This window comes from Xenopus laevis, chromosome 6L, assembly GCF_017654675.1.
Source record: "Xenopus laevis strain J_2021 chromosome 6L, Xenopus_laevis_v10.1, whole genome shotgun sequence".
Lineage (NCBI taxonomy): Eukaryota > Metazoa > Chordata > Amphibia > Anura > Pipidae > Xenopus > Xenopus laevis.
The window spans coordinates 144,968,541-144,977,419 of record NC_054381.1 but is presented as its reverse complement, the minus strand read 5'-3'; positions in this window follow the sequence as shown (position 1 = coordinate 144,977,419).

Sequence of the window (8,879 nt, the reverse complement as noted above, 5' to 3'; positions counted from 1 at the left end):
TGTCTAAATATCAATAATAATACCGTCTCCAGAAACAGCACCTGAGTGACGTTTTTCAAGCAGCAATAATATATTCCGTAACCACCACTGCTGTAGTGTATACATTGACCTTGCAGGCATTATTTGCCCAGTGTGTTCTTCAAACCACTGCCACTTAGCTGTGTGAGCTTGTTCACATTCTGTCTAAATATCAATAATAATACCGTCTCCAGAAACAGCACCTGAGTTGTTGTTGTTGTTTTTGTTTTAAAAATAATGCCAGGCAAAGGCAGGCCGCCACGCAGAGGCACTAGGGGCCGTGCTGCTATGCTATCCTGTGGCCCTAGGAAATTGCCCAGTTTTAAAAAGGCAATGACCCTGAACTCCCAAAATGCTGAAGAGGTAGTTGACTGGCTTACACAGCACACCCCATCCTCTACCGTTTCTAACTTTACCACAACATCCTCATCCTCCACTGCTATGGCCACCCCACGTAACACTTCCTCCACCACCGGCGCCCCTTCTTCACTGGAGTCAGAGGAGTTATTTTCACATGAGTTTCTTGAACTGAGTGATGTGCAACCATTATTGGCAGAAGAAGATGAAGGAGATGAGGACGTTACACCAGATTTAATTCTGGCAGAGAACACAACAGAGATGGACATAATGAGTGATGAGGAGGTCCCCGCTGCTGCTTCCTTCTGTGAGCTGTCAGAAGAAATTGATGCATCTGAGGAGAATGATGATGAGGAGATTGATGTTTTGTGGGTGCCCAGTAGAAGAGAGCAAGAGGAGGATAGTTCAGATGGAGAGACGGAGAGTCATAGAGGCTGGAGGAGAATAAGACTTGGAAGAAGCAGGGAGGACAGCTCGCAGGGAACAGTAGGGCAACAACATGTATCGGCACCTGTGGTCAGCCGGCCAACGCACCCGCCATTGCCGCCAACGCCGCCAACTTCTACTGTTACCGCCAGATTGCCAGCTTCAAAAAGGTCAGCAGTGTGGGATTTTTTTAATGTGTGTGCCTCTGACAAAAGCGTTGTAATTTGCAATGAGTGCAGTCAGAAACTGAGTCTTGGGAAGCCCAACAGCCACATAGGTACAACTTCTATGCGAAGGCACATGAACGGCAAGCACAAAGCACTTTGGGAGCAACACCTCAAAGGCAACAGGCAAACTAAAAGCCACCCTCCTTCTGGTCCAGCATCTTACTGCTCTACCTCTGCTGTCCTTGACCCGTCTGAACCACCCTCCACTCCGCCTTCCACCTTGACCACCAGTTCCCATTCCCAGTCATCTGCCCCCAGCCAAGTTTCTGTGAGGGCCATGTTTGAGCGTAAGAAGCCAATGTCTGCGAGTCACCCCCTTGCCCGGCGTCTGACAGCTGGCTTGTCTGCACTCTTAGCCCGCCAGCTTTTACCATACCAGCTGGTGGACTCTGAGGCCTTCCGCAAATTTGTAGCAATTGGGACACCGCAGTGGAAGGTACCCAGCCGCAATTTTTTTTCAAAAAAGGGAATACCACACCTGTACCACCATGTGCAGAGCCAAGTCACCGCATCTCTGTCACTTAGTGTTGGGCCAAAGGTCCATATGACTACTGACGCATGGTCCTCCAAGCATGGTCAGGGCAGGTATGTCACCTACACTGCCCACTGGGTGAACTTGGTAATGGCTGGGAAGCAGGGAATGTGTGGCTCAACAACGACAGTGGAGTTGGTGTCACCGCCACGGATTGCACGCGGTTCTGCCACCACCTCTACTCCTCCTTCGCTCTCTACCTCGTCTTCTTCCTCTTCTTCCTCCTCTGCTGCTGGGTCCTCCTCCTCCACACCTGTGCACCCCCAGCTCCCCCTAGGCTATGCGACATGCCAGGTACGCCGTTGTCATGATGTCTTGGGGATGACGTGCCTGGAAAGCAGATACCGGATCTGTACTCCTGTCATCTCTGCAGTCACAGGCCGATCGGTGGCTGACCCCACACCAACTGAAGATCGGAAAAGTGGTGTGTGACAATGGAAGCAATCTGTTGGCAGCACTGAGACTGGGCAATTTAACACATGTGCCCTGCATGGCACATGTTCTGAATTTAATAGTCCAACGTTTTGTCTCAAAGTACCCAGGATTCCAGGACGTTCTCAGGCAGTCCAGGAAGGTGTCGGCCCATTTCAGACGTTCCTATACAGCCATGGCACGCCTTGCTGACATTCAGCAGCGGTACAACATGCCAGTCAGGCGTTTGATTTGCGACAGCCAGACTCGCTGGAATTCAACGCTCCTCATGTTGGAACGTCTGCTGCAACAACAAAGAGCCGTCAATGAATACCTGTTTGAACTGGGTGGTAGGACTGGATCTGCAGAGCTGGGGATTTTTTTCCCCCGTTACTGGGTGCTTATGCGCGATGCCTGCAGGCTCATGCACCCTTTTGAAGAGGTTACAAACATGGTCAGTCGCTCCGAAGGCACCATCAGCGACCTAATACCCTTTGCTTTCTTCCTGGAGCGTGCCGTGCGACGAGTGACAGATGAGGCTGTAGACCAGCGTGACGAGGAGCAGGAAGCGCACGATTTCTGGTCGGAATCACCAGAACGAACCCAGGCACCTGCTGCAACGCAGGGAGAGGTGTCAGAAGTGGAGTCAGAGGAGGAAGGTGGCTTTGTGGAGGAGGAGGACCAACAGGAGCAGGCTTCACAGGGGGCTAGTGGTGACCTTTTGGGGACCCCTGGTCTTGTACGTGGCTGGGGGGAGGAGACCGTGGATGATGCAGTCCTTGATAACGAGGAAGCGGAGATGGATACCTCTGCATCCAACCTTGTGAGATTGGGGTCTTTCATGCTGTCATGCCTGTTGAAGGACCCCCGTATCAAGAGGCTTAAGGAGAAGGACCTGTACTGGGTCGCGACTCTACTAGACCCTCGGTACAAGCATAAAGTGGCAGAAATGTTACCAACATACCACAAGTCTGAAAGGATGCTGCATTTACAAACCAGCCTGCAAAACATGTTGTACAATGCTTTTAAGGGTGATGTCACTTCAGGAACTCATCAACATTCCAGGGGCAGAGGTGCCAGTAATCCTGCCACGAGCGCACCTGCAAGGACAAAGCACTTTGGCCACTCTGTAACGTCAGACATGCAAATGTTTTTTTGTCCAAGGCAGCGCCAGAACCCTTCTGGATCCACCCTCAAAGAACGCCTCAACCGGCAGGTAGCGGACTACCTGGCATTAACTGCAGATATCGACACTCTGAGGAGCGATGAACCCCTGGACTACTGGGTGCGCAGGCTTGATCTGTGGCCAGAGCTGTCACAATTTGCCATGAACCTCTTGTCTTGCCCCGCCTCAAGTGTCCTCTCAGAAAGGACCTTCAGTGCAGCAGGAGGGATTGTAACTGAGAAGAGAACTCGCCTAGGTCACAAAAGTGTGGATTACCTGACCTTTATTAAAATGAATGAGGGGTGGATCTCGGAGGGTTACTGCACGCCGGAAGACTTGTTCTGAGTTTCTGACTCCCCATGCAGCTGTCCTTCTCTGCATGCCTCATGACTCCACACACAGCTGTCCTTTAGCGTCCTCCTCCCTCCACCACCGTTACAAACTAGGGTGCAAACCCTACTGGTTTAATTTGAATCCAGGTAAATCCTGAGTTTTTCTGGCCTCTGTGCTTCAGTGGCTGCGACAAAAAAAAAAAGAATATTTTCAGCATTTATATGGCATATTGTTTCTGGCCTCTGTGCTTCAGTGGCTGCGACAAAAATAAATGAATATTTTCATCATTTGTATGGCATATTTTTTCTGGCCTCTGTGCTGCAGTGGCTGTGACAAAAAAAAATGAATATTTTCAGCATTTATATGGCATATTGTTTCTGGCCTCTGTGCTTCAGTGGCTGCGACAAAAATAAATGAATATTTTCAGCATTTATATGGTATATTTTTCTGGCCTCTGTGCTTCAGTGGCTGTGACAAAAAAAAATGAATATTTTCAGCATTTATATGGCATATTGTTTCTGGCCTCTGTGCTTCAGTGGCTGTGACAAAAAAAATGAATATTTTCAGCATTTATATGGCATATTGTTTCTGGCCTCTGTGCTTCAGTGGCTGCGACAAAAATAAATGAATATTTTCATCATTTGTATGGCATATTTTTTCTAGCCTCTGTGCTGCAGTGGCTGTGACAAAAAAAAATGAATATTTTCAGCATTTATATGGCATATTGTTTCTGGCCTCTGTGCTTCAGTGGCTGCGACAAAAATAAATGAATATTTTCAGCATTTATATGGCATATTTTTTCTGGCCTCTGTGCTTCAGTGGCTGTGACAAAAAAAAATGAATATTTTCAGCATTTATATGGCATATTGTTTCTGGCCTCTGTGCTTCAGTGGCTGTGACAAAAAAAATGAATATTTTCAGCATTTATATGGCATATTGTTTCTGGCCTCTGTGCTTCAGTGGCTGCGACAAAAATAAATGAATATTTTCATCATTTGTATGGCATATTTTTTCTGGCCTCTGTGCTGCAGTGGCTGTGACAAAAAAAATGAATATTTTCAGCATTTATATGGCATATTGTTTCTGGCCTCTGTGCTTCAGTGGCTGCGACAAAAATAAATGAATATTTTCAGCATTTATATGGCATATTTTTCCTGGCCTCTGTGCTGCAGTGGCTGCGACAAAAATAAATGAATATTTTCAGCATTTATATGGCATATTTTTTCTGGCCTCTGTGCTGCAGTGGCTGCGACAAAAAACAATTAATATTGTTTGCATTTATATGGCATATTTTTTCTGGCCTCTGTGCTGCAGTGGCTGCGACAAAAAAAAATTAATATTGTTTGCATTTATATGGCATATTTTTCCTGGCCTCTGTGCTGCAGTGGCTGCGACAAAAAAAAATTAATATTGTTTGCATTTATATGGCATATTTTTCCTGGCCTCTGTGCTGCAGTGGCTGTGACAAAAAAAATTAATATTGTTTGCATTTATATGGCATATTTTTCCTGGCCTCTGTGCTGCAGTGGCTGCGACAAAAAAAAATTAATATTGTTTGCATTTATATGGCATATTTTTTCTGGCCTCTGTGCTGCAGTGGCTGCGACAAAAAAAAAAGAATATTTTCAGCATTTATATGGCATATTGTTTCTGGCCTTCTGGTTCAGTGGCTGCGACAAAAAAAACATAATTTTTCAGGAAAGTACACATGCCTAATTTTTCAGGGTTCTGCAACAGTGGCAAAATCGCATCTTTTATGGTCACCGCAGGTGATCAATAAAGTAGACCAAAACTGGGCCCACACTGCAGAATCAGTGTTTTTTGGTTCACTTCACTGTACATTGAATTACCTCTGCCTGACCGTGCACGTGCGCACAAGCACAGTGACTGCTAAACACACCACTACAGAAATATTGCCACCAACAGGACGAACATCCTGGAGGTGACAAGCTCAACTAGTAATTAACAACTATCATTTGCTCACTTGACGGTATCATTCATTAAAGCTCTTTGCGTTTTTTTGCGTTGCAGTAAGCGCCGCGTTTCGTCTTTGCGTGTGAACAGGCTGTAACCTTTACATGTAGACGCCGGACGTTTTAAAGCATTTTATTACACAGGTTTAGAAATGTAGTGTGATTTCTGCCCTTTACAGCACAAAACGCAGCGCTGTGTCAACAATGTATTTTTCCGATACATTTTTGCCCTTGATCCCCCTCTGGCATGCCACTGTCCAGGTCGTTGCACCCTTTAAACAACTTTAAAATCATTTTTCTGGCCAGAAATGTCTTTTCTAGCTTTTAAAATTCGCCTTCCCATTGAAGTCTATGGGGTTCGCGACGTTCGCGAACCGTTCGCATTTTTGACGCAAGTTCGCGAATATGTTTGCGAACTTTTTTTCCGACGTTCGCTACATCCCTAATGAGTATGTATTGGGTCAGAGATGAGTATGTATTGGGTCAGAGATGAGTATGTATTGGGTCAGAGATGAGCATGTATTGGGTCAGAGATGAGTAGGTATTGGGTCAGAGATGAGTATGTATTGGGCCATAGATGAGTATGTATTGGATCAGAAGAGTATGTATTGGGTCAGAGATAAGTATGTATTGGGTCAGAGATAAGTATGTATTGGGTCAGAGATAAGTATGTATTGGGTCAGAGATAAGTATGTATTGGGCCACAGATGAGCATGTATTGGGTCAGAGATGAACATGTATTGGGTCAGAGATAAGTATGTATTGGGTCAGAGATAAGTATGTATTGGGCCACAGATGAGCATGTATTGGGTCAGAGATGAACATGTATTGGGTCAGAGATAAGTATGTATTGGGTCAGAGATGAGTAGATATTGGGTCAGAGATGAGCAGGTATTGGGTCAGAGATGAGCAGGTATTGGGTCAGAGATGAGCAGGTATTGGGCCACAGATGAGCATGTATTGGGTCAGAGATGAACATGTATTGGGTCAGAGATGAGTAGTTATTGGGTCAGAGATGAGCAGGTATTGGGTCAGAGATGAGCAGGTATTGGGTCAGAGATGAGCAGGTATTGGGCCATAGATGAGTATGTATTGGGTCAGAGATGAGCAGGTATTGGGCCATAGATGAGTATGTATTGGGTCAGAGATGAGTATGTATTGGGTCAGAGATAAGTATGTATTGGGTCAGAGATAAGTATGTATTGGGCCACAGATGAGCATGTATTGGGTCAGAGATGAACATGTATTGGGTTAGAGATAAGTATGTATTGGGTCAGAGATGAGTAGGTTTTGGGTCAGAGGTGAGTATGTATTGGGTCAGAGATGAGCAGGTATTGGGTCACTGAGTGATGCACTTTTCAGAAGGAAATAACCTTATTGTTCTAATGCAGCTGTACCCGTTACACAAGAATGTGATTTGCATCTATTTCAATTCATTTGTGAAGATATCTCCACCTGCTGGTTTAATAACACACTGGAAAACTTTAGTTCAAAGTAGAAAGTTGTTTTACAAACTACAGATGAAGCCACTTGGATTTGTGAGTTAAATGCGTCATGACTCAGAGTTAATTGAAGAAACTGTGTTATCTAAAGTTATCTTAACTCATTTAATGCATTTAACCTTTTCATTAGCATACCAAAGCACCATTGTTCACAATGGTGAATGCTTTAATTAGATGGGATGTTGTGACACAGTTTTCTGTGTTAAATGAGATAAATGGGATATCTGTGTTTAGTTATTCTGTGTCAAACAGACAAACCAAAGTGGCTGCATCTGTATATATTTATTGCTTTGGTTTTTGTTCAAGCCTTTACGCAAGATATATTGTAACTTAGGTTGAAGAAAAAATGTCTATACAAAAACTTGCTTAACTGCCATTTGATTCAGAGGAAAGCAAAAAAAAACCAGCTGAAACATCTCCAGTCTCCAATTTGTTACTGACAGGGGAACAATTACTTCCTTTTTTGGTAAAAACTCACATTTCTGGGATAAAATACCCTGACCCTCGAAATAGCTTGAATCCAAAAATACACCTTCAAAAACCTGTTGAGGTCATGTAGGAGTCAGTGGCAGAGATTCCTTGAACCATTTCAGGATGTTAACAACCTGTTTGAAGTTTTTTTCAGAGGGTTTTTGCAAAAAACTCGAATGATTCAAGCGATTTGAGGGTGTTTTTATTGCTGAAGTCCCGGGTTGCGGGCTCGAACTTGCAGAATCTGGGTTTTGCCATTCCAGTTTTTTTCTTAAATAAGATACTATTTGAGTTTTGAGTTCATTCAAGGTAAAAAAAACTGACCTTTGATAAATAACTACATTGATCTCATGTATCAGCCAGTACAACTGATTCAGGGAGAGAATTCCACAACTGCACAAATCTTACCATACAAAACCCTTTCTGAATATTAACACAAAACCTCCTTTTCTGGGGGGAAAAAGTGAGGCAAAAACGCAACTGTCATTAAGCTCACATTAAAACTTCTGCTGAAATGCATAAAATGAACACAAGACTTTAACAGACAAGTACTCAAGGTTTAACGTTGTTCAGCCAAGTTTATTTTTTAAAACTGCATGTTTTTAGTGAAAAAAAATATGTTTGCATTCTGTATCTTTCAGACTTTAAACCTACCACTTTCTCATATATATATATATAAAGACATTTTAAACAGTGCAAAATACATGTTTAGGGAATCTAGATTATTTTTTTGTTTCTGTTTAGAATAAACAATATTTTAAGATAACACAGAAAAATTATAGTTAGACACATATATATGATTGGCTAATTACATTCTCGATGTAAGAAATGCAAATAAAAAGTAGTGATGGGCGAATATGTCCAGTTTCGCTGAAAAACTTGCGAAATTCGTCAAATGACAAAAGATTAGTAAAACGTGACTTTTGACGCCAGCGTCAATTCGCGGGTGTCAAAATCGACGCCGGCGACAATTTGACGTTCGCATATTTTGATCAATTGCATTAAAGTCAATGGCCGTGCATTAAATTGTTGTCAGCGTCGGAATTGTCAACACCAAATTCGTGCCTGGAGATTAGTGATGGGTGAATTTGGGGAGTTTCACTTCGCCAAAATATTTGAGAATTTCCTGCGAAATTCGCGAAACGGTGAAAAATTTGTGAAACAGCGCCAGCGTCTCGATGTTGGCACCGGTGTCTGTTTTTTTTTACGCCGGCGCACATTCGCTGGCGAATTTTCATGGCGGTTTCACAAATTTCTTGCCGGTGGCAAATCGAGGGAATTTGCCGTGAATTAATTCGCCCATCATTACTGGAGAATTAATTCACCCATCATTAATAAAAAGCAGTGAGTTCCCATAACCGAGTTATATTTTCAGTTATTTGATTTTGAGACATTAAAACAACATTGTTAAGACTTGTATAAGGCTTTGGAATAATGCATTACTAAAGGGAAGGTGCACAGTTT